The 26,972-nt window shown below is 40.1% G+C and overlaps 1 pseudogene; it reads right to left on the reverse strand.

Annotated features, from left to right (window-relative positions):
- Nucleotides 1-21,302: 21,302 nt before the first annotated feature.
- LOC112310573 (peptidyl-prolyl cis-trans isomerase A-like) overlaps nt 21,303-26,972 on the reverse strand; it is a 95,331-nt pseudogene continuing 89,661 nt past the window's right edge.

Consider the following 26,972-nt stretch of genomic DNA (forward strand, 5'->3'; position numbering starts at 1 on the left):
TCTTACCTTCTGGCCTCCTAATGTTTTGCTTTAAAATACTCATTTTGGCTTTTCCTTTGAGTCAGTTTTCAGGGAAGCAATAAAAGATGAGCCATTAACATGTGGCCCGTGGAGATGTAGTGGATTGAGAAACAATTACAAGTCATTCCATTCAAGCCCTTTTGGTACTTTTCCCCACACACCAGCATTGCCTAGAGTGATATGTGTCCTAGTTCCAGCTCTGCCACTAACTGAAGGTGCAATTTTAGCAAATCTCTTCCCCATTCTGGGCTCAGTTTCTCTATATAATAAATAAGTGGGGAGTCTCCAAGGAGCCCTCTGACTCTAAATATTACATGATTAATATTCAGACAGAGTCAGGCTCTAACAAAAACACTGGGCATTCCACTCTGTGCAGGAGAATGGTAGGGAACACTTTGCAGAATATTTTCTTTCCCTGGTAAAATGGTATAAAAATTTCTCTTTTATAATGATACCAGTTTCAACCTCTTCAAAATGGAGCTCCCCCCTTAGATATGTTGTAAGATAAGGTTTTATTTGCAGAATTTCAGTGTGACCTTTGCTGAGGCAGAACACTATGTTGGGGGAGCAGGGAAAGGAGAGTGGTAAATGGGGGTGGGAAATGCTGGATTGTGATTAACCAGATAATGAACCCCATCTGCTTTTAATCAGCTCCTTCCTGTTCTCCCAGACCTCTAAACTTTTAATATTAATGGAAACAGATTTGAATTCTGGAAAGAGCTATTCTGGAAAATAATTGGATATTTACTAGGTGAAAAGTGAAATTGCACAGGCATTTCATAGGGCTTGGTATTTGACAGGTGCCATTTTTCTTTCCAATGTGTTGCATACCTCCGTTTTATAAACCAATATGGATAGTGGCATAAAAGGATTACAGGTTTACATGGTGTTGAGGCCTGGGAATATGTTTCTGAGTTGGAGGGGCATTGGTGGGCAGAGAGAGAGAACTTCAACTGGGGACAAGGCTGAAATGCTTGAATTTGTAGGGCAAAACTAACTGAAAGCAAAGAATTATATGTCTTTTAAAAAATAGGGCCATGTTCATAAATGAAGATTGCACCCAGAGAAAGAGAAAGAAAATATTTATGGAACTAACCTGTGGAAGTCTGACTCCATCTAGGAAGGTAACACCTCCCTTAGCTTCAAAAAGGACTTTGTAGTTAGAAGAAGTAGAAAGGCCCTGTAAAGGAGTAGGGAACTTTTATTAAAATAAAGCACAGACCCCTCCAGGGTTGTAGGCGAGCTGAACACGGTATAGACAGATCCATTAGGAAGGAAGGAGTTGCCCCAGTGGGATGACTAAGTCCTCTCTGGTTCTTTGCCTGGGAAGCCTCTCACTTAAATTGTTACTGCTGTGAGCATCATGGTCCCCCCGTGCTCCTCCTTTAATGGTCTGGCCCTAGTGTGAACAGGGTCCTCTTGGGGGGAATTCCTCTGGATGTAGTTAAAACAGGCAGATATTTTTCAAATTATTTTTCTCTACATGAAGGAGAGAACCAAAAGGAAATCCTTTACAAAGAATACAAGAAGCATACAAATAGGTTTCCCAATTAGATATTTTCCTGATGCTGCCTTAATTTACTTATAATCCCAAATGACTGGTCTAGTTTCACCAGAACCTTAGCTTCTTTTTGGCCCTACTACCTCCCTGTTAGTTTCCACATGGTAGTTACTATCTTGTTTTCTACCTGGAGAGTGTGAGCACCCAGTCATTTTTTCTGTCCAGCCAAACAGGGAAAGAGGTGGTTTTCATGGTTAATTTTTTCCCCTCAAGTTCCTGGTTCTGGTTTTCAAGCTGAAGGATGCTCTTTGTTCACAATCAATTGGCAGGATGAGGTGTGTCTTTTATCTGTGAGTACAATGTTGATCACAGATGAGGCTGGGCAGAAAAGTCAGGACTTCTTAGTGCAAATTGAGCCAATACTGGGAGAACAATGGAACCCCACACCTTTTATATTGATAAAATCGCATATTTGCATTTCAAGGGACAGACACAATTGCTTTGCAGGACTTTATTTATGTTCTTTAGGGAGGACACTCTAGGAGCATTAGTGCGGTATCTCAATCACATAAAAGCTTTCTTTTTTAAAAACTCCTTTTTCACTTTTCAATTCCAGTTGACATACAATACTATATTAATTTCAGGTGTACACCCCAATGATCAGACATTATATAACTTACTAAGTGATCATAATTCTTGGATGGCCATGTGTTTCAATTTTTTTAGGTGGTTACTTAGAACAAAAGATGAAATATTTTAGCTTCTGCAAACTTATGAAGATTATGGTGTACTTTCAGCTTATCCTGAAAACTTTGCCTTTTAGGAGAACCAAGATGGCGGCGTAGGTAGACACACTGCGCCTCCTCGCACAACCAGAACTGACAGAGAATCGAACAGCAAGGGGGACCAACACCAAGAAAATAGAAAATAACCATTCATCCAGACTGGTAGGAGGGGCGGAGACGGGCACCGGGGTGGAGAGGACTCTCGTGGCTGTGGCAGGACTGAGACTGGCGGAGTGTGGGACAAATGGCGCAGGCAGTCCGAGCACTAGCAGACCCTGTGGCCCCACATTTGCACAGATAAACCCAGAGGGCCGGACTCAGAGTGGTGGAGAGTGGGGCAGGCAGAGCAGCGGGTAGCACCCCGCGGCACCACATTTGCCCACAGAGAAACTGGACAAACGGCAGGGAGCGAAGCAGACCACATAACCCAGGGCTCCAGCTCAGGGAAATAAAGCCTCAAACCTCTGATTGAAAACACCCGTAGGGGTTGGGGCGGCAGCAGGAGAGACTCCCAGCCTCACAGGAGAGGTTGTTGGAGAGACCCACAGGGGCCTAGAGTGTGCACAGGCCCACTTACTCGGGAACCAGCACCAGAGTGGCCCAGTTTGATTGTGGGTATCGGAGTGAAAGATTGAAATCCGGAGGAGAGTGAGGCAGGCGCCATTGCTCCCTCTCGGCCCCGCCCCCACGTACAGAGTCACAGCACAGCGACCAGCGTTACCCCGCCCTGGTGAACACCTAAGGCTCCGCCCCTTAAAGTAACAGACGCGCCAAGACAAGAAAAAAAATGGCCCAAATGACAGAACACTTCAAAGCTCCAGAAAAAATACAACTAAGCGATGAAGAGATAGCCAACCTATCGGATGCACAGTTCAAAGCACTGGTTATCAATATGCTCACAGACTTGGTTGAATCTATTCGAAAAACAGATGAAAAAATGAAGCCTATGCTAAGAGAAACAAAGGAAAATGTACAGGGAACCAATAGTGATGAGAAGGAAACTGGGACTCAAATCAATGGTGTGGACCAGAAGGAAGAAACAAACATCCAACCAGAAAAGAATGAAGAAACAAGAACTTGGAAAAATGAGGAGAGGCTTAGGAACCTCCCAGACGCCTTGAAACGTTCCAACATCCGAATTATAGGGGTGCCAGAAGGAGAAGAGGAAGAACAAAAAATTGAAAACTTATTTGAACAAATAATGGAGAACTTCCCTCATCTGGCAAAGGAAATAGACTTCCGGGAAGTCCAGGAAGCTCAGAGAGTCCCAAAGAAGCTGGACCCAAGGAGGAACACGCCAAGGCACATCATCATTACATTACCCAAGATTAAATGCAAGGACCTACATCCAAGATTACTGTATCCAGCAAAGCTATCACTTAGAATGGAAGGGAAGATAAAGTGCTTCTCAGATAAGGTCAAGTTAAAGAAGTTCATCATCACCAAGCCCTTATTATATGAAATGTTAAAGGGAGTTACCTAAGAAAAAGAAGATCAAAAATTGGAACAGTAAAAATGACAGCAAACTCACAGTTATTAATGGCCACACATAAAACAAAAACGAGAGCAAACTAGGCAAACAACTAGAACATGAGGGTTGTCATTAAGGGAGTGGGAGGGGGAGAGGGGGGGAAAGGTACAGAGAATAAGTAGCATGGATGATAGGTGGAAAATAGACAGGGGGAGGGTAAAAATAGTGTAGGAAATGTAGAAGCCAAAGAACTTATAAGTATGACCTATGGACATGAACTATAGGGGGGGAATGTGGGAGGGAGGCGGGTGGGCAGGATGGAGTGGAGTGGGGGCGGGGAATGGGACAACTGTAATAGCATAATCAATAAATATATTAAAAAAAAAAAGAACTATAAAAAAAAAAAAAAAAAACTTTGCCTTTTAGACCACTGTTCTTGGAGATGGGAAACTGAGGCCCATATACGGGAAGGAACTTGTCAGTCACTCAGTAAATCACTAACAGAGCCAGGACTAGATTCCAGTCTGCCCGGGTGCCAGGGCAGTGCACTGTCAGATAAAGAATTTTGGAGAACCAAATGAAGACAATAGAATTAAGTCCCCTGGCTCACACAGAGTTCAAACCCAGGACCAAGGACACGCCATTATTGCGTTCTGATCCAAGGTTCTAAACGGCCCCCATCTAGTACAGGAACTTTGAGCAAGAAAAGATCTCTTCATTCTTACCAGGTTCAGTCCCATCACCTGGACTCTTTGGATATAGCTAAAAGCTAGTTCGTGGAAGAAAGTTCTTTTTTTTTTTTTTTAATATATTTATTGATTATGCTATTACAGTTGTCCCATTTCCCCCCCCACTCCACTCCATCCTGCCCACCCCCCTCCCTCCCACATTCCCCCCTATAGTTCATGTCCATGGGTCATACTTATAAGTTCTTTGGCTTCTACATTTCCTACACTATTCTTACCCTCCCCCTGTCTATTTTCCACCTATCATCTATGCTACTTATTCTCTGTACCTTTCCCCCCTATCCCCCTCCCACTCCCCTATTGACACCCCTCCATGTGATCTCCATCTCTATGGTTCTGTTCCTGTTCTTGTTGTTTGCCTAGTTTACTCTTGTTTTTGTTTTAGGTGTGGCCGTTAATAACTGTGAGTTTGCTGTCATTTTTACTGTTCCTATTTTTGATCTTCTTTTTCTTAGGTAACTCCCTTTAACATTTCCTATAATAAGGGCTTGGTGATGATGAACTTCTTTAACTTGACCTTATCTGAGAAGCACTTTATCTTCCCTTCCATTCTAAATGATAGCTTTGCTGGATACAGTAATCTTGGATGTAGGTCCTTGCGTTTAATCTTGGGTAATGTAATGATGATGTACCTTGGCATGTTCCTCCTTGGGTCCAGCGTCTTTGGGACTCTCTGAGCTTCCTGGACTTCCCGGAAGTCTATTTCCTTTGCCATATTAGGGAAGTTCTCCTTTATTATTTGTTCAAATAAGTTTTCAATTTTTTGTTCTTCCTCTTCTCCTTCTGGCACCCCTATAATTCGGATATTGGAACGTTTCGAGATGTCCTGGAGGTTCCTATGCCTCTCATCATTTTTCTGAATTCTTGTTTCTTCATTCTTTTCTGGTTGCATGTTTCTTTCCTCCTTCTGGTTCACACCATTGATTTGAGTCCCAGTTTCCTTTGCATCACTATTGGTTCCCTGTACATTTTCCTTTGTTTCTATTTGCATAGGCTTCATTTTTTCATCTACTTCTCGAACAGATTCAACCAATTCTGTGAGCATCTTGATAACCAGTGTTTTGAACTGTGCATCTGATAGGTTGGCTATCTCTTCGTCACTTAGTTGTATTTTTTCTGGAGCTTTGAAGTGTTCTGTCATTTGGGCCTTTTTTTTTTTTTGGTCTTGGCGCTTCTGTTACTTTAAGGGGTGGAGCCTTAGGTGTTCACCGGGGTGGGGTAATGCTGGTCGCTGTGCTGTGAAGCTGTACGTGGGGGAGGGGCCGAGAGGGAGCAATGGCGCCTGCCTCACTCTCCTCTGGATTTCAGTCTTTCACTCCGATACCCACAATCAAACTGGGCCACTCTGGTGCTGGTTCCCGAGTGGGTGGGCTTGTGCACACTCTAGGCCACTGTGGGTCTCTCCAAGGACCTCTCCCGTGAGGCTGGGAGTCTCTCCTGCTGCTGCCCCAAACCCCACGGGCACTTTCAATCAGAGGTTTGAGGCTTTATTTCCCCGAGCTGGAGCCCTGGGTTGCGCAGTCTGCTTCGCTCCCCGCCGTTCGCCCGGTTTATCTGTGTGCGAATGTGGGGCCCCGGGGTGCTACCCACTGCTCTGCCTGCCCCGCTCTCCACCACTCTGAGTCCGGCCCTCTCTGTTTATCTGCACAAATGTAGGGTTGCAGGGTCTGCTAGTGCTCGGACTGCCTGCCCCGTTCATCCCACACTCTGCCAGTCTTAGTCCTGCCACGGCCACGTGAGTCCTCTCCACCCCGGTGCCCGTCTCCGCCCCTCCTACCGGTCTGGATGAATGTTTATTTTGTATTTCCTTGGTGTCGGACCCCCTTGCCATTCGATTTTCTGTCAGTTCTGGTTGTGCGAGGAGGCGCAGTGTGTCTACCTATGCCGCCATCTTGGTTCTCCCAGAAAGTTCTTGTTAGTTTCTCTCCCAATTATTGCTTTCAATTCTCTACATTTATCCCAGACATTGTCTTTGTTCTATAAAATTCACGGAAAGCATGTTTAGAGTAAAATGTATAGAGGAAGAAAAGGAGAGAGAAGAGAGGAAGAGGATGGATTTCCTTGAATCCATGAGTCAAGCTCAGCCCAACCACATGCAATACCTTGGGCTATGTCTCCTCCTGGGGATTACTCATCTTCAACAGACGATCCAGAGATGCCTGCTGTTGACCAGATATCCTCCAAGAACCACTTCCCCTAGTCTGCAACTTTCTTGCTCTACAAACACCCAGCTGAAGAAATTATTGTGCGTTTCGGTTTGAATAATGATACAGTATATTTATGAGTCAAGGATTCACTTTGTGGGACATGTATGGCGATTATGTCTTACTGAGGTGAAATTCCTGTAACAAAATTAACCATTTTACAACAAACAATTCAGTGGCATTTAGTACATTCATGATGTTGTGTAATCACTACCTCTGTATAGTTATAAAACATTTTCACGATCCCAAAAGGAACCCCATGCCCATTAAGCAGTAACTCCTTATTCTCCTCCCCACTGGGCCCTGGCAACCACCAATCTTCATTCTTTCTCTATTGATTTACCTTCTTTGGATGTTTCATATAAGTGAAATCATACAATATGTGACATTTGGTGTCTAACACCTTTCACTTAGCATGAAGTCTTCAAGATTCATCCAAGTTGTAGCTTTGTATGAATACTTCATTGCTTTTTATGGTTGAATAATATTCCATTGTCTGGATGTACCACAATTTGTTATTCCTCATCCATTGATGGGCCTTTGGCTATTTCCATGTTTTGGCTATTATAAATAGTGCTGCTTATGACTATGTGTGGACATGTATTTGTTTAAGTTTTCAGTTCTCTGGGGTATATATCTAGGAGTAGAATTGCTAAGTTATATGGTAATTCTGTTTAAATTTTGGAAGTGCTTTATGGCAAATTTTAAATATTATTCTGACTTCTCTTGACCACTTCTCAAGCTCCATGGCCACAGTCTCCCACTCCATAACTGGCAGATGTTCAGAGGATATTAACCGGGTTTAAAATTAGTGTACTTAACCTAAAATTAATCAAATAAAAAATTTAAGTGTTTTATTGCAAATTCTTCATAAAATCCTTTTTAAAATCAGACAGGAAATTATGTTTAGATTATAGACTAGCAGTATATACTAGAACTTTCTGCATTGTCCAGTGTGGTAGCCATTAGGCACATGTGAACACTGAGCACTTAAAATGTGGCTAGGGAGGCTGATAAATTTAATTTTAAATTAATTTTTATTAAAAACAAAAATTAAATTTAAATAGTCACATGTGGCTAATGGCTACTACAATTATAAACTGCATCTCTAACCTTTTCCAGCTGAGTAAAAACTGAAACTTATCCCCAAGTAGTATTTATTTTTCACATCAGTGAAGGGAAATAACTTTGGATATGGTAAAACAACTTACTTTTCTTTGTAAATATCAAGCATAAATGCACAATGGTGGTAATATTAGTGTAGACATGGCATTTTCAAACAGTGTGGTGGCGGCATAAATTTATTTATTCATTCATTCATTCATTTACCCATATTACTCAATAAATGTTTTAGTTGAATGCTTATTGTGCTCTAAGCACTGTGCTATGTGCTGGGGATGCAGAGATGACCAAGACATGATCTCTTCCCTCAAAGGTCATGGTCAAGTAGCTGCCTAAACATAAAATTGCAATTGGATGTGATAATAATAGTAGCTTTCATTTTTTAAGCACTGACTTGTCAGTGCTAAGGACTTTATATACATTATTTCATGTAATTCTTGTAATAGCCCTGTGAGTTAGGCATGATGATCTCCATTTGACAGACAAGGAGGCTGTGGCTTAGAGAAACAAATTTGCAAATGTTGTATCATGAATGTCATAGTTGAGATATATATAAGGTACAGTTCTTGGACAAATGAGGGAGTAATTCACTTATGCTTGGAGTGTAAGTAGGAATAGGAAGGGGGAACAGCTGGATTTTGAAGGATGAGCAAGAGATATGCCCCACAACAATACATTTAGTTCTATAGCTTTAAAATTGTGTCACATAATTTGACACAGTAACTCCACTTCAGGGAATTATCTCAAGGAAATATCCAAAAGTAAGGGCACAAACCCTACAAAAATGAAGATGTTCATTGATCAATTATTTATAATACTGAACAATTGGAAACAAGTTACATGTTTAACAACAGGAGACTGGTTAAATAAATTATTGTCTCTCCTCTCTATGTAATATTAATGCAACCAATATAAAATTTTAAATGATAATTAAGAAGACTATATAGCAACATCAAAAACATTTATGGTATGATGCCAAGTGATAAAAGCAAACCACCATATTGTATATTAACTGTGAATGCAATTAGGGAGAATGTGATTCCATAGAGACAGGGTTTATAAGCAAAACACACACAAAAAGTTAAGTTCAGGCTGTGGGGTCAAGGGTAAGAGTTTAACTTTTCCTTTTTTCAAAATGTTATATTGTATTACTTGAGTTTTTACTATAAAATAAGGAGAAATTGAAAAAAAAAGAGAAATCAATCACTTGCCCCTGGTTTTAATGTGACTTTTACTTGTTCCAAACACTCATTTTCACTTGAAAATTTGAGATTCCTTTTAAAATGGGTTGGCTATGGAAGATATTGTGTGGTCCACTCTGTCTCAACCAACACACAATCAACCTGTGGGTAATAGAAGTAAGTTGCAAGTTGTTTTTGTTGCCCATGTTTGAGTGGTCTTGACTGCATTGTGAAGACCAACAGAAATCACATTGCTGTCACATATTGGCTGATGTTTATGAGGCCAAAGATTTGGAGTAAGAGAACCAGTGGGTGACAGTCATTCCATTTTCTTTTTTTTTTTTGATATATTTATTGATTATGCTATTACAGTTGTCCCATTTCCGCCCCTTCACTCAACTCCATCCTGCCCAACCCCTCCCTCCCACATTCCCCTCCTATAGTTCATGTCCATGGGTCATACTTTGGCTTCTACATTTCCTACACTATTCTTACCCTCCCCCTGTCTATTTTCCACCTATCATCTATGCTATTTATTCTCTGTACCTTTCCCCCCTCTCCCCCTCCCACTCCCCTATTGACAACCCTCCATGTGATCTCCATTTCTGTGGTTCTGTTCCTGTTCTAGTTGTTTGCCTAGTTTGCTCTTGTTTTTGTTTTAGGTGTGGTCGTTAATAACTGTGAGTTTGCTGTCATTTTTACTGTTCCTATTTTTGATCTTCTTTTTCTTAGGTAACTCCCTTTAACATTTCCTATAATAAGGGCTTGGTGATGATGAACTCCTTTAACTTGACTTTATCTGAGAAGCACTTTATCTTCCCTTCCATTCTAAATGATAGCTTTGCTGGATAGAGTAATCTTGGATGTAGGCCCTTGCCTTTCATGACTTGGAATACTTCTTGCCAGCCCCTTCTTGCCTGCAAGGTCTCTTTGGAGAAATCAGCTGACAGTCTTATGGGAACCCCTTTGTAGGTAACTGTGTCCTTTTCTCTTGCTGCTTCTAAGATTCTCTCCTTCTGCTTAATCTTGGGTAATGTAATGATGATGTACCTTGGCATGTTCCTCCTTGGGTCCAGCGTCTTTGGGACTCTCTGAGCTTCCTGGACTTCCTGGAAGTCTATTTCCTTTGCCAGACTGGGGAAGTTCTCCTTCATTGTTTGTTCAAATAAGTTTTCAAGTTTTTGTTCTTCCTCTTCTCCTTCTGGCACCCCTATAATTCAGATGTTGGAACGTTTCAAGATGTCCTGGAGGTTCCTAAGCCTCTCCTCATTTTTCTGAATACTTGTTTCTTCATTCTTTTCTGGTTGGATGTTTCTTTCTTCCTTCTGGTCCACACCATTGATTTGAGTCCCAGTTTCCTTTGCATCACTATTGGTTCCCTGTACGTTTTCCTTTGTTTCTCTTGGCATAGCCTTCATTTTTTCATCTAATTTTCAAACAAATTCAACCAATTCTGTGAGCGTCTTAATAACCAGTGTTTTGAACTGTGCATCTGATAGGTTGGCTATCTCTTCGTCGCTTAGTTGTATTTTTTCTGGAGCTTAGAAGTGTTCTGTCATTTGGGCCATTTTTTTTTTTGTCTTGGCCTGTCTGTTACTTTAAGGGGCGGAGCCTTAGGTGTTCACTGGGGCGGGGTTACGCTGGTCCCTTCCCTGTGAGGCTGTACATGGGGGAGGGGCCTAGAGGGAGCAATGGCGCCCGCTCCACTCTCCACTGGATTACAGTCACTCCCTCCGCTACCCACAATCAAATTGGGCCCCTCTGGTACTGGTTCCCGAGTGGGTGGGCTTGTGCACACTCTAGGCCCCTGTGGGTCTCTCCAACGACCTCTCCTGTGAGGCTGGGAGTCTCTCCTGCTGCCGCCACAACTCCCACAGGCGTTTTCAATCAGAGGTTTGAGGCTTTATTTCCCCCCGCGGGAGCCCTGGGTTACGCGGTCTGCTTTGCTCCCCTCCGTTTGTCTTGGTTTATCTGTGCTCGAATGTGGGGCCGCCGGGTGCTACCCACCGCTCTGCCTGCCCGGTTCTCTGTCACTCTGAGTTCGGCCCTCTCGGTTTATCTGTGCACGAATGTGGGGCCGCAGGGTCTGCTAGTGCTCGGACTGCCTGCCCCGTTAGTCCCACACTCCGGCAGTCTTGGTCCCGCCACAGCAACGCAAGTCCTCTCCGCCCAGGTGCCCGTCTCTACCCCTCCTACCGGTCTGGATGTATGTTTCTTTTTTATCTACTTGGTGTTGGACTTCCTTGCTGTTCGATTTTCTGTCAGTTCTGGTTGTGTGAGGAGGCGCAGTGTGTCTACCTACGCCGCCATCTTGGTTGTCCAACAGTCATTCCATTTTCAAACTGCCTTTCTCTTGGGACCAAAGTCGGATTTTGGGTGTATTTCTGTTTAATTTATGTGATGACATTAATATAAATCGAAGCCTTGATTTTGATAATGGGCTGCTGCTGATAGACCATGTGAAAGAGAGGAGAAGGAGGTATTTGTTTTTCTTAAACTGTTGTTCACATGACATATTTGTAGAAATACAATCTCAATAATGCTGTGACCTTGGGGCAAGCGGGGAAGCCCTTGAGGCACAGTCCTGGTTGACTAATGGGACTGCTGTAGGTGTTTAAATAAGGAGTACTGAGATATTATTTTTGTTCAGAGGTTATTTCACATTTAACAAATAAGGTCAACCATTAGGCTCAGCATGACATATTGGTTACGAGTCACACAGGCCAAGCCTCAAATCCTGTTATCCCAGCTGTGTGACCTCGGCAAATTACTTCACCTTTCTATGCCTCGGTTTTCTCACTTGTAAAAAAGGAACAAGAGTAAGCTCATCTCATAGAGTTGATTTGAGCATTATCTGAGACAATACCTAGTGCTCAGCACAGTACCTGACACACACGCTAATAGCTTAATAAATGGTAACTGCTATTATTAGCATGTGTAACATACTGTGCTAAGTAATAAATCATTGTCTTTTCCTTCTATTATAAATTACTTAAGGGCAGGGGCTAAGTGTGACTTATTTACAATTGTAAACCCAGGTCCTAGTACATGGTCTGGGAAACATTAGTTGCTCAAGAAAATTCATGGATGTGTTGTATTCTTTTTTGAGATGGTTAGTCAGATGTGGCCACAAAAAAGGAGGCAGAGGAGAGGCTTGGGAAAACAAAATTTATTATGTTCACAGGTACAGGAGGTACTGCACATCCCACAGGGCTAATGGGAAAGAGACCAGGCTGGTCAGGAGGCAAAGGTTTACGTTGTGGCCTTTATTGTGGTTTTGGCTGGAAAGGCAGGATAAAGAGTTTGGGATTGCCTAGTTTGAATAATTTCCCTGGGTTTTGGGATATAAGGGTGGTACCTAGTAGTCTGTCATCTGGCCCTGGGATGATTAAGACAGAGAAATATTGTCTCCTGGGGTGTAGGGACTGGACAGAGGAGATAATGGCTTTAGATTGGTTAGTTTGCATATCAAAAGCATGCAACTGGCTAGGTCTTTTTTTGAAGAATTGCCTAGCCTCAGGAGGGACTGTCACTCCTTAGCCAGAAAAGTTTTTTTAAAATGTCAAAACATCATAATATACAAAAATGTAAAATATTTGTAATTCAGGAGAATTAATTCTAATGGCTGCCTAGTGATTTTTTTGGAGGCACCAGGAAGCATGAGATGTAGCCCCTGCTCTTCAGGAGTTTATAGACAGTGTGGGTGGGAGTAGGGAGGAGGGCAGGGAGATGTGAACAGACAGCTGGGGGTTTGAGGGAACAGGTGCTCAAAACCAGAAAACCAGGTTTTAACTACTAATTCTGCTTACTAGCTGTGTGGTCTTTGGAATGGAAGTTAACCTTTCCTTAACCCTAGGTGGGAATAATAATAATAATAAACCTCACAAAATGTTATGAATTTACGTGATAAATGCATATGAATGTGCTTTGTGAACTGAAATGAAAAGCTGTATGTAGACCTAAAGAGGTGCTTATTTTAAATAACATCAATGCTATGCTGGAAATGGTAAGTTTCAGATGGGTGGATCTTAGTCTCTCTAAGGGCTATAGGAGCTCTGAAAGAAAAAGACCTGAACTAAGTGTTCATTGGATGACTATTATTGTGTTGGCTTGTCAGTTAAAAATATGTTTATTATTCTTCACCCTTCAGAGATAGAATAAGGCCTAGGAAATGACCTGCATTATATCATGTCTAATCTTTACACAAATTGTTTCTAACATCGGGGCAATTGATTTGGAAATCTTGAGATTGCCAAATTTTCCTTCTGCTGCAATAATGAATGTTATCAAAACCAATTTGGAAGCGTGATAATAAAATTAAAATTTGGATTTTTCCTCTATTTTTCTTCTTCTTCTTCTCCTTCTCTTCCGCCTCCTCCTCCTCCTCCCCCTCCTTCTTCAAGCAAGCCCTTTACCATTTATTGTAATACTGGTTTGATGAGAATAAAATTTCTTTAGTGTTTTCTTGTCTGGGAAGCTCCATCAATTTTAAATAACAGCCTTGCTGGGTAAAGTAGCCTTGGTCATAGGTCCTTGCCTTTCATCACTTTCAATATTTCATGTCAATTCCTTCTGGCCTGAAATGTTTTTGTTGAGAAAGCATCTGATAGTGTTATATAAGAAAACTCCCTTGTAGGCAACTTAATTGCCTTTCTCCTGTGGCTTTTAAGATTCTCTCCTTGTCTTTAAACTTTGTCATTTAAATTATGATGTGTCTTGGTGTGGGCCTCTTTGGGTCCATCTTGTTTGACACTCTGTGTGCTTCCTGGATTTGTGTGTCTTTTTCCTTCACTAGGTTAAGGAAGTTTACAGTCATTATTTCTTCAAATAGCTTATCAATCCCTTGATCTCTCTTTTCCTTCTGGTACCCCTGTGATGTGGATGTTGTTATGCTTCATATTGTCTCAAAGGTCCCTTAAAGTATCTTCATTTCATCATTATTTTTTATTTGTGTTGCTCTGATTGGTTGTTTTTTTTTTCTATCCTGTCTTCCAAATCACTGATTCAATCTTTTGCTTGATCTAACTTACTGTTTATTCTTTCCAGTGTCTTCTACTCCTTGGCTATAAAAAAGAGGAAAATATTACCCTTTGTGACAGCATGTATGGACTTGGAGAACACTATGCTAAGTGAAATAAGTTAAGCAGAGAAAGTCAAGTACCATATGATTTCACTCATATGTGCTATCTAATGAACTGAACTAACACACGAAATAGAGACAGGCTCAGAGAGCAGACTGAAACTCTGGGAGGGTAGGGGTGGAAGGATTGAACAAAAAAGAAAAAAAATGAGAAAGAAGTCATGGACACGGACAACAATGTGGTCATTGAGAGGGGGGAGACGGGTGTGTGGAGGTGGAAGACAATATAGGAGGGAATAAATGGTAAGGGGGGTAAACGTTAATGAAAAAATACAATAAAGTAAAAAAACAAAATAAAATAAAATTTGAATTTTAAAAAATTATACTGACTTTCAAGTCTCTCCCTCTGTCCTCATCCTCTCAAGTGACTCTCCAAATTGTTTCAGCCCTTGAACTGTAGTAGAAATACCAACCTGATATACCTGAAGAATGGGAAGGGCAAGTGTATACATAGGTAGGCAGAGGGGTTTGTTCTAATATTGATTTAATTACTGGGCAAAGGAAAAGCACAAAGCATATGGGAACCAGAAATACATATACATATCTGGTGTATTCTTCCTTAAGTAGGTGCTTCAAATCTTTGAACCCACTTGGTGATCTGCTGTTGCTGTTGAAATCACTAGGCTAGTCTGTATTTGGCCCAAGAGGAGTGGGTATGTGGTTTTCCATTGTTTGGTATCATAGAATCTTCAGCAGTTGCAGAAGCCATTTTTCTGATATGTTCAGAAAACAGCAAAATACAATTGTGACTCATGCAGCTCAACCTCTGCTTTGAGCATAACAACATAAAAAGCTTGATTCAATGGGGGAAGAAAAATAGTGTTCATTTTTACCCTTTGTTTTGTTACATGGCAAATTATGCTCAGGAATTGAGATTGCCTTTGCCAATGGTTTATTTAACACAAGTTCACTGTGGGAATTATAATAATTTCACAAGTAAATACCATACAGGATATCTCTGAATAAGCCAATAAAGAAATAACATACTCCAAACCAATGATAGGTTAATCACACTGTTATTCCAGGCAAGGGGAGATGAAAGGAATAAAGTCCAAATTTAGTTGAGGTGGACCTTAGGCAATGGAAAGCTGATGTATAGCTGTAAGTGCAAAAGTAAAAGACCCCTGTTATTACAGTCAGTTGCTAGGAAATGAAAACGCCAGTGTTGGGTGAGCAACAGGGTCTCTTTCTCTTTCTCCCAGGCTGCTATGTGGTGTTCAACACTGCTGGCAAAAGACTTGCCTTTACCATGGCAGGAGTTAATGCCCCAAAGGTTTTTAGAGAGCTATTTATATCTGCAAAGTGCAGCCTTGCTCAAACTGAAAGCTCTCAGATAATCCTTACAAACTTTTGGAATTTATACTCTAAATGTCCTCTCACCATAGTTGCTTCACCACAATTTTTTTTGTAAACCTTATGCCAAAGAGACATGATTTAGGGTGGCCAATTCTGCCCCCTTTAATTTGGTTACTTTTAATTTTCCTTCTTCCTTCATTAATTGGGTTGGGAGGCTATTGTACTATACTAAGACAAACATAAACTTTGTGGTCAGACAGTTTGGGGTTTGAATCCCAGCTCTGCCCCTTAATAGCTGGGTAATGTTGGGGAAAGTCCTTACTGTACTCTGAGCCCTAGTTTTCAACTGAAAAATAAAAAAAGCTTTGGTGAGGGTTTAACGTGACATTGTATATAAAGCAACTGGAACATAGACTGTTCCAAAAATACTAGGTAAGGGAAGTAAAGGTAATGTTTTCATTTTTAATTCAAAAGAAAAAAAATCACTGGAAAGAGATTTAGCCTCTCTGGCTCCTACAGCATGGACTCTTGGGGTCTTTATTACACCTTTAATGGCAGCATTTTTCATATATGTTAATCAAGAAGCATTACATGTGAGGATGGTACAAGTATCTTCACTGGTCTGACTGGGGTCTGTGTAACAGTTGTTTTTCTCCACATTATAAGTGAACTCTTATTTTTGTAGAAATAATTAAGTTTTTATACTGAACAAAACATTTCTGCCCAGGTTGGTTCTTTGATCCATTAAAACAACACTAGCAGATTAATTGTCCTGAAACACAAAGTTGAGTGTAGCATTACCCTACTCACTAGAGTCCACTGGCTCCCACTGCCTACTTCCCAGTCTGGCAGTCAAGGCCATGTCTGGGACCATTATAGTATTATATCATACTGCATTATCCTAAGGGATCACTAAATGGCTAACAGCAAAGTAGTTGTTTTGTTATTTCCAATATACAACATGTGTTTTCCTAGAAAGTTCTTGGGAAGGGAAGGATGGAAGAGAGGAAGGAAAAATGGAGAATTACTATGGGGTTTTCAGTATGTATGCATGTGGGTATGCATGTGTAAACAAATGCATGCACATGTGTGTGTATGTGTATGTGCACGACCCAGCCAACTTTTTTCATGCTCTAAGAAGGACTTCTGCTGTGAAAAGACAGCTGGGAAAAGCCATTTCTGTAGTTAGTGGTGATGCCAACTGAACTACCATTATTCCTTCAATTTGCTTCAATTTTTCTTGTCTCATTCTTTGGAGAAAGTGTTTCACATTCTCCCCTGTACCCATCCTCATCTCCACTTATGAAAACCCTACCCAGTCACCAAGGCCAGGTTCAATTTCCACTTTCATTTCATGTTACTTCCCTCTCTTCTGAGGCCTTTATGTACTGTAATATACATTGTCAATCTCTTCTAACCCTGTATTTGAGTGGTTTGTACTTCTTTTGTTTAAATATTTTATTTATTTATTTTTAGAGAGAGGGGAAGGGAGAGAGAAAGAGAGAGGGAGAGAAATATCAATGTTTCTCCCCTTGCATGCTCCCTACTGTGGACCTGGCCTGCAACCCAGGCATGTGCCCTGACTGGGAATTGAACCAGCGACCTGTTGCTTCACAGGCTGGCACTCAACCCACTGAGCCATGCCAGCCAGGGCTGTGCTTCTTTTCTGATAGCAGAACTGCCAAATCCAGTTATTCTTTTTGTGCCTTTCATAAAGGTGTCTGGCTACAGGGGCAAATAGGGGCTGAAATCCACCTGACATTCAGTGCTTGGAGGGAGCGCCATTTCTAATTTACACAAAAACACAGGGTGTAGCTAGCAACTTTGCCGGTGAGATTAACATCTCCTTGAGGACAGGAACTGGATCATGAACACCTTTGTGTCTTCCCAGCACTTTGACCAGGGCTTGTTGGAGGCCTTGTTTTATGCATCAAATGTGACCTCTCTCTCTCTCTGTCCACCACTCCCTCAGTGTCTCCATCTCCCCCTTCCCCTCTCCCTCCCTCTGATGATTAATTTTATGTGTCAACTAGACATGGATAAAGGATGCCCAGACAGCTGCCAAAACCTTATTTCCCAGGTATGTCTGTGAGGGCATTTCCAGAAGAGATTAGAATTTAAATTGTAAAGATCAATAAACAGAAACTTCATTTACACTGGAGTTGGGAGGGCCTGTAGGAGGAGCTCACACACCCTACTACTCATCACCAATTACCCCAAGCAGGAAGAGACCTACTTTCCATCTCCAACAGCAAGGTGTTTTTCTACTCTACTACTCCAGCAGGAAGAAAATCTGCTCATCCTAACAACCACTCAACCAATGAAAGCGTGTTATAACTCAGTCAACGAAAAGCCACTACACTTCGAACTTCCAGTTTTCTCTAATGGACTCTGTTTACAACAGCCCCTCTGAACTCCCTCTTTCCTCCATAAAAGAATCTTCTTCTTTTTTGTTCTCTGGATTTGCACATGGTTCACCATTAGACCACTTATCCAGAATTGCAATTCTTTGTTGTTCCTAAATAAACCCATTTTGTTGGAGAAATATCTGGCTCTTTATTTGTTTAAGACCAACAGAATCAGTAGACTGAGTAAAGAAGATCAATTCATCATCGAATCCACTAAGGACCTCAATAGAACAAAAAGGCAGATAAAGGGTAAATTCTCTCTCTCGTTGAGCTGGGATGTCCACCTTCTCCTGCCCTCAGACATTGGAGCTCTTCGTCCTTGGATGCGAATTATACTACCAACTTTCCTCACTTTCCATCTTGCAGATGGCATAGCATATCTCAGCCCCCATAATCACATGAGCCAATTCCTATAATAAATCTCCTCATATATCTATATGTATCTTATCAGTTCTGTTTCTCTGGAGAATCCTAATATACTTTCTCACTCACTATATCCAATTAATCACCCTGTCCTGTTGATTCTACCTCTTAAATAATTTCTCTAATCCACTAAGCATTTCTCTCTATTTTCCTGGCTGTCCCCCCTAGGGTATTGTCGTCATCTTGCTTAGAATTCAATACAAATTCAATAGAAAAAGTTTCTCAGCCTTCTGCCTTGCTTCCTTCCTACATATCCTATATGTTCTCACAGCTACCAGATAATCTAAAATATAAAAATGATCATGTCAAACCCAATTGCTGTGCCTTTATGATCTATTTCTGCTCCAGTTTTATCTCTCACTCCCCCACACCCACCCCTTCCCTACCCTGCATTGCCTAATCATTCCATTCCTCAAGGACCTTATTTTCTCATTTTGTCAATATTTTCCTTTCTGTTTAGAATTTCTTGCTGCCAGCTCCTGTTTTTAACTGGATAACTCCTATTCATTTTTCAGGTCTCTCTCTCTCTCTCTCTCTCTCTCTCACACACACACACACACACACACACAGAGTGCTTTCCTTATTACACTGTGTTACAATTGTCCACTTATGTCTCTGTCTTCTCCACCAGACTGTGTGCTCTCGGAAGAAAGCATGTCTGTCTTATTCATGGTTATTTCCCTCTGCCATCTCCTCCCACTGTGCCTGTACACAGCAGGAGCCCGTTATTGTTTGTTGAGTGAATACTTGAACTCCAGAGATTCATTAGCTCTCATTCAAGAACTTTTGAACACATAATTATATGGTGCCAGTGGTAATTTTAACTTTATAATAAGGGAGAATAGTTTTTTAAAGGATTGCCTGTGTATCATCAGCAATGAGTATAATGATGTATACCTGCCTATACCAATTCAGATATGCAGATCAAAACGAAGACTGTGTTTCAGGGGAAAAAAAGCTAGCCCTGACTGGTGTAGCTCAGTGGGTTGGACATCATCCAACAAACTGGAAGGACTGGTTTGATTCCCAGTCAGGGCACAAGCTTGGGTTGAGGGCCAGGTTCCTGGTTGGGGGCATGTGAGAGGTAGCTGATCGATGTTTCTCTCCCTCTCCTCTCCCTCCCTTCCCCCCTCTCTAAAAATAAATAAAAATAAAATCTCAAAAAACAAATAAAACATCCCTGCACTGTTTGAATTTAGACAGAGCATCTACAAAATCCCTCCCATTTCAGCATTCCTTTAACTGTTGTTTTTTTTAGTGGCTATGGTTTTTTTTTTTTTTTCCTGCTTTAGTGGTGGTTATTTTTCCCCATGGTTTAAAATGATTTCAGCTAAAGTAGCATTTATGAAAATCCCCAACCAGATGTGTTCTCTCCATAATCTGAACTCTTCCACAGCCTCTTAAATTGTTCTCATCGTGATACCCAGTGTTGCAATTATATGGTTACACACATAAAGCTTCTTGAGGACAGGGACTGCCTTTCATTTTTGTGTCCCAAGCTCCTAGCAAAATGCTTAAGATGTAGTATCTAGGGCATATTTGTTAAATGAACAGATGCAATAGATTAAAGGATTAATCTTGAGAGTAGAAAGTCATTTGTAGCTCATAGACTAGGAAGGACTAAACAACCTCTAATGCATTATACAGGATGCAGTCTCTAGTCTTCCATTCCCATCAGTCACTTTTCTCTAAGTGTATATAATCCATTTTTTTCTCTAATTGGAATGTAACAGCACAAAAAGAAATGAATGTAGATAAATTGGACTTCATTAAAATTAAAAATTATCCTACAAATATCACAATCAAGAAAGTGAAATTACAATCCATAGAATGGGAGAAAATATTTGTAAGTCATTTATCTGATAAGGATTGAGCATCCAGAATATATAAACAACTCATACAATGCAACAATAAAAAGACAACCTACCCAACTAATACATGGGCAAAAGATCTGAATGACATCTCTCCAAAGATGTACAGATGGCCAACAGGCACCCAGAAAGATGTTCAACATTATTAGCCATTAGGAAAATGCAAGTAAAAAACACAGTAAGATATCACTTCACACCTACTAGAATGACAATAATAATAATATAAATATAATAAATGTTGGTGACAATGTGGAGAAACTGGAACCCTCTCATGTTGCTGGTGTGAATGCAAAATGGTGCAGCTCTTTGGGAAAACAGCCTGGGTGTTCCTTAAACAATTGTACATTGAGTTGTGACCCACAAATTCCATTTCTAGGTACATATTCAAGAGAAATGAAAACATTCACACAAAATTCATGTGAATGATTATAGGAACATTATTTATAATAGCTAAAAAGTGGCAATAATCCACAATATGTAAGTACATCATGGTGGCATATCACACTTGCTTACCTATTTTTCTATTTAGGAGGATGAGCTTTGACTGTTTATTATAATAATAATTGTTTTTTATAGTATAGTAGTTTATGGATAGCCATGTTATTTAAAATTAATTCTATTATTGAATATTAACGTGTCATTAGCATTTAAAAACAAATATAGTTTTGATAATTGTTTAAAATATTTTAAATTTATTTTTAATTTTTTATTTTTCAAAATACATTTTATTGATTATGCTATTACAGTTGTCCCAGTTTTCCCCTTTGCTTCCCTCCACCTGGTACCCCCATTCCCTCCAGCAATAACCTCTTAGTTCATGTCCATGGGTCGTGCATATAAGTTCTTTGGCTTCCCCCTTTCCTATAGTGTTCTTAACACGCCCCTGTCTACTCTGTATCTACCAATTTGTACTTCTTTTGTTGTTGTTGTTGTTGTTGTTTAGTTGTTATTTCATAAACGTAACTCTTCAAACCAGCTAGACTTGGAAGGGGTAAGGAAAACATGGAACCCAATGAACTGTGGTGAGAGCAGGAAGATTATAGAACATTCCAAGCAGATGAGGGTGAAGGGGAGCTCTCCTGAGCTACAGAAGGAATGGTCAGGTGGTTAAGATAAAACACAAGTCAAATGTATTAGAGTTGTCCACAGTCAGATGCTGATCTTCTTGCTGGTCTTGCCATTCCTGGACCCATAGTGCTCCATGGCTGTCACAACATCTGTGTGTCTTTCACTGGCCGAAGACCACATGCTTGCCATCCAGCCACTCAGTCTTGGCAGTGCAGATGAAAAATGGAACTGTTTGTGTTGGGTCCAGCATTTGCCATCGACAAGATGCCGGGGCCTCTGTGCTTCAGGACAAAATTCTCATCATCAAATTTCTCCCCGTAGATGGACTTGCTGCCTGTGCCATTGTGGCATGGGCAGTCACCACTCTGGCACCTCAATCCTGGAATAATTCTGTGAAAGCAGGAGCCTTTATAACCAAATCCTTTCTCCCTAGTGCTCAGAGCATGAAAGTTTTCTGCCATGTTTGGGACTTTGTCTGCAAACAGCTGGAAGGAGGTGCGGCCCAAAGGCTCGACGTCAACAGTCATGTCGAAGAACACAGTGGGGTTGACTATGACTGGGCACGGGAAGGTCCAAGGCAGCAGCGTCTGCAAGGCCCCAATTTGTACTTCTTAATCCCTACACATTTTCCCCCATTCTCTCCTTCTCCCTCCCAACTGATAACTCTCCAAATGATCTTCATGTCTATGATTCTGTTTCTCTTCTGCTTGTTTGTGTAGTTTGTTTTTTAGATTCAATTGTTGATAGTTGTGAATTTATTGCCATTTTAATATTCATCATTTTGATCTTCTTTTTCTTAAATAAGGCTTGGTGATGATGAATTCTTTTAGCTTTACCTTGTCTGGGAAGCACTGAATCTGCCCTTGCATTCTAAATGATGGCTTTGCTGGCTAGAGTAATCTGGGTTGTAGGTCCTTGCTTTTCATCACTTTGAATACTTCTTACCAATCCCTTCTAGCCTGTAAGGTTTCTTTTGAGAAATCAGCTCTTAGTGTTATAGGAACTCCTTTGTAGGTAACTGCCTGCTTTCCTCTTGCTGCTTTAAGATTCTCTCTTTCTCTTTAGCCTTTGGTATTCTAATTATGATGCATCTTGGTGTAGACCCCTTGCATCCAATGTGTTTGGACTCTCTGTGCTTCCTGGACTTGTATGTCTATTTCCTTCACCAAACTAGGGAAGTTTTCTTTCATTATTTTTTCAAATAAGTTTTCAATTTCTTGTTCTTTCTCTTCTCTCTGACACCCCTATGATTCAAATGTTGGTACAATTAAAGTTGTCCCAGAGGTTCCTTACCCTATCCTCATTTTTTTGGATTCTTTTTCTTCTTGCTGTTCTGATTGAATATTTTTTCTTCCTGATGTTCCAAATCATTGATTTCATTCTTGGCTTCATCGACTCCATTCTAAATTTTTCTTTAGTTCACTTAGTGTAAACTTTATTTTTGCCTGGGTCTATTTTATGCTGTTGACGTACCTAATGAGTTCCTTGAGCATCCTAAAACTAGTGTTTTGAACTCTGCATCTGATAGATTGTTTATCACCATTTCGTTTCATTCTTTTTCTGGAGGTTTGATCTGTTCATTCATTTGGGCCATATTTCTTTGTCTCCTCATTTTGGCAGCCTCCCTGTGTTTGTTTCTATGTATTAGGTGGAGCTGCTTTGACTTATTTTCTTAGTAGCATGGCCTAATGTAGAAAAGCACACCCATAAGTTGAAAGGGGTGGGGAGCCTAAGGTAGTTACCTGGGTGGGGTAACCTACATGAACCAGGTTGATGGAATCTCACATATGTGGCTCTGTTTGAGCAAGGGCTCAAAAAAGGGACAATGGCTGCTGCCTGTACTTTGGAGTTTTGTCCAGGAGGAAGCTTTGCCCCAGCACTTGCCCTGATGCCAGACACTTCAGTTCTACATGCCATTAGTGCCCTTTAATTTGCTGCCCCAGTGCTGGTGCCCAGAGGGAGTGAGTCTGCATAAGTCATAGTCCATTGAGGATGCTTTAAGAGGAGATACCTGAGAATCTTGCAGTTTCTTCCATTGCCCACACTCCCACCGGTTTTTGCAGCCAGAAGTATGGGGACTTATATCCCTGGCACTGGAACCCTGAGCTGGGTGGTCTGGTGTGGGGCTGGGATCCCTTACTCCCTAGATATCCCTCTGATTTTTATCTACCACATGTGGGTGTGGGACTGCTCATTCCATGTCTCTGCTTCTTTGCATCTCTGTGTCTCCACCCTCCTACCCGTTTGAATGAATGCGACTTCTTTAATTCCTTGGTTGCCTGGCTTCTCTACAGCTCAATCTCTCACAGTTCTGAGTGATAGCTGTTTTGTAGTTTAGTTGTAGTTTTTGCTGTAATTGTGTGAGGAAGCAAGCATGTTTACCTACATCTCCATCTTGACTGGAATTGTTTAAAAATCTTAAAGAAAGAGTCTATAGTAATTGTATTCTCCAGAATAATTTTTCTAATGACTTGTCAAAATCTATAAAATTTCTCTCAGTGGCTTTCATTTGTACTACATTAAATTTATGTATAAACCTAGCTACATTTATAGTATTTGATATCTCAAGTATTTTTTCTTCTCAGTAAATAGCATCATTTATGCATGTCTTCCTGTGCTTTTTCCACTGATAAAATTTTCTTTCAATATTTGTCTCTCAAGTTGAGTGAATAACCAAGTATTTAATATTTTGTCATTATTGTGAATCTCCTTTCTTGTTATATTGTCTAGCTTTGTGTCACTTATTAGTGATACAACTGAGTTTTGTCAGTTATATTATATTACTTTGTTCAACATTAATTTTTAATGAATTATATATTGATGACAGACTTCTTTATATAATCCTGTCATTTTAGAGAAGTGGTATTTCTATTTCTTCCATATATTTATAATTCATTTATTTTTCTTTTTCAGTCTCATTTTACCATAACTTTATTTAGCCTGATGAGAGAGACATCATGTTGTATTTGTGTTTTTAGTAGGGTGTCTCCAGTGCCTCTGGATCTTGATTTTAGGTTTATATAATGATTCTGTTAAGAAAGGAAATTTCCCATGCCTTTTTATTTTGTTCAACCAATGGAAGGTTTAAATTTTAAGAAATGTCTTTTTACCATCTTTTGAAATATTAGGCCTCAGCTCGAGGATCCCCAAACAGGCCTTTTTTGATACCCTATCTAATGTGATCACTCACCTATGGTGACACTCTAATATATCGCTGTTTTATATTCTTCAGAGCACTCGTCACCATATGAACCTATTCTAGAGAGTTATTGCCTTACTTACTTGTCTACCCCATGAGAATGGAAGCTCCGAGAAAGTGAAGTTTTTTGCCCATTTTGTTCACTGTTGTATCCCCAGTGCCTAGAACAGTGCCTGATACATACTAGGCACTAAGTTTATATTGTATGAAGACAAAAATAGATATAGTTTGTAGAGTTTATCCATTAAGGTGATATCTTATATTGAAAGTGTTTTTAAGGTTATAACATTTTTATAACTAGTTCATAGCTCTTTTGTTGTATTGTATTCTTTTTGTTGCCATATTCTTTAGAATTTTTGTGCCCATATTCATAAAACTAACTTATAATTTTATTTCTTGATAGTGTTGTTTTTAAGCATTTAAATAAGAAATATACTTGCTTCATAAAACAAATTTGGTAGTATATCCCAGGGGTGTCAAACTCATTTTCACCAGGGGCCACATCAGCCTCGCAGTTTCCTTCAAAGGGCCAAATGTAATTTTAGGACTGTATAAATGTAAGTACTCCTTAACAGTTAAGCGAGAGCTTAGCACTGCCGCTGGGTAGAAACAAGGTTCCAGGCTGGATAAAACAAGGCGGAGGGCCGGATTTGGCCCATGGGCCTTGTGTTTGCCACCGGTGATATATCCTTTTCTGTACTTTTGGACAGATTGCTTAATTAGAAGTATTGTTTCTTGGCAAAATTCTCCAGTGAACCAGAGCCAGGTATTTGATTTTATATTATTTTATTTATATTTATTTTTTCTTTCAGCTTTATTGAGGTATAATTGTGCATATTATTTTAATATGCTTTTTATATTGTTTTCTCTGTGAATAGTCCATTAATACTAACTTTGCTGCATATAGCTGGTATTGTATATATCTGTATGAATAGAACCTCATTCATAGCTACTCAGTTATCTCTTTCATGAGCATGTAACTGAGAATGATAACTCATTCAATTCAATCATTCATTCATTCAACAAAATATTTTTTGAATCATTGCTCTTAAGTACTGATGGAACAGAAATGAATCAGGCACAGTCTCCATTCTCGTGGACTCCATAGCTGTATTGCAGAAGGTGCAGGTTAGTCTCTGTTTGTGGCCCTCTCAGTCCCACTCCATTCATACTGTGCCCTTCTCTGCACTGCTCTGTGCCTTGGGACATTGACTCTATGGAGTCAGTCACCAAGACTCACCTGCCCTCTGGCCTCAAGTAAGATTTCATCTTTGGAAGGAATAGCAGGAAATGAGAAGTCCTGAGGTATGAGAAATGAGTGTGTTTATTCTCCTGGATTCTGCATCCCAGGCTGTTTGGTGGTGGCTTCATTCTCCTACCTATTATCACAACTCCTGTCAGGCAGCCCTTCTCTCACATCTCCAATTCTTGCCATGTTCCCTTAACACCATTCCTGTTCCTTGTCCTTTAGTACTGGGAAAATATTGACTTGTTGCTATTGGTAGCCCCAGGGTGCTTCAGCCTCCCTTGTTGGTTCCCTTAAATCTGTGATTATTATTGCAAATAGTCCCTTTATTAGTCTCTTCAATAAGATCTTCTGTTTCCTGCCAGCAGCCTGGTTAATACAATAAGACAGGCATATAAACATATGATTAAAGTATAGCACAATAAATATTTTCATAGAGTTACATACAGTGTGCTATAGAAAGAGAAGGGTACACAGCCATAAGTGTTTTGAATTTCTCTTCTATTTGTTATTAAAACACTTTTGCTCTTATGTATGATAAACAGTTGATTAATTTGTCCAAAAAACCTACTTTTTTCATCTCTGATTTATTCTTTATTTTGTGTTTTTCTTTTTTTTTTTTGTAATTCATTTGGCCAAAAATTGTGCTAATGGGTCAAAGAAACAACTGTTAGTTTGTTCACCAAATGATGCTTTGTATCTTTTCTATTTTGCTGACTTTTATTTGGCTTTTCTATTTCTATATTTTGGGGGCTGCTTTCCCTTTAAAAGGATTCAGAGATGTTTGTTATATTTCCCTTACTCTCTGTTTCTTACTTATTAATACAGACATTTACAGTGATACTAGCTAGTATATTTCATATACTAGCAGCATTATCAAATTATTTCTTTATATTTTCATTTTACATATTTTTAACATTTATTTTATTGACTTTATTGGAATGACATTAGTTAATAAATTTTTAGGTTTCAGCTATACAATTCTACAATATATCATTGGTGTATTGCATTGTGTGTTTACCACCCCAAGTCTTCTATCACCATTTATCCCCCTTCACCTCTTCTACCTCCCCCTAACTTCCCTTCCCTGTCATTTTCATATTGCATTTCTTCCTTCACCTGGGAGTAACTTCAGAGAGTTTTTAACATTCTACATTGTTATTTATTATTTAGTTCCATTCTTGCTATATATATTTTAATATTATTTCATTGTAGTCTGAGAATGTGCTACATAGATTTTTTGTATTTACAAAATTATTTTTTTGCATTTTCTGCTTATGACCAATTTTT

The sequence above is a fragment of the Desmodus rotundus genome, chromosome X (genome assembly GCF_022682495.2).
Source record: "Desmodus rotundus isolate HL8 chromosome X, HLdesRot8A.1, whole genome shotgun sequence".
Lineage (NCBI taxonomy): Eukaryota > Metazoa > Chordata > Mammalia > Chiroptera > Phyllostomidae > Desmodus > Desmodus rotundus.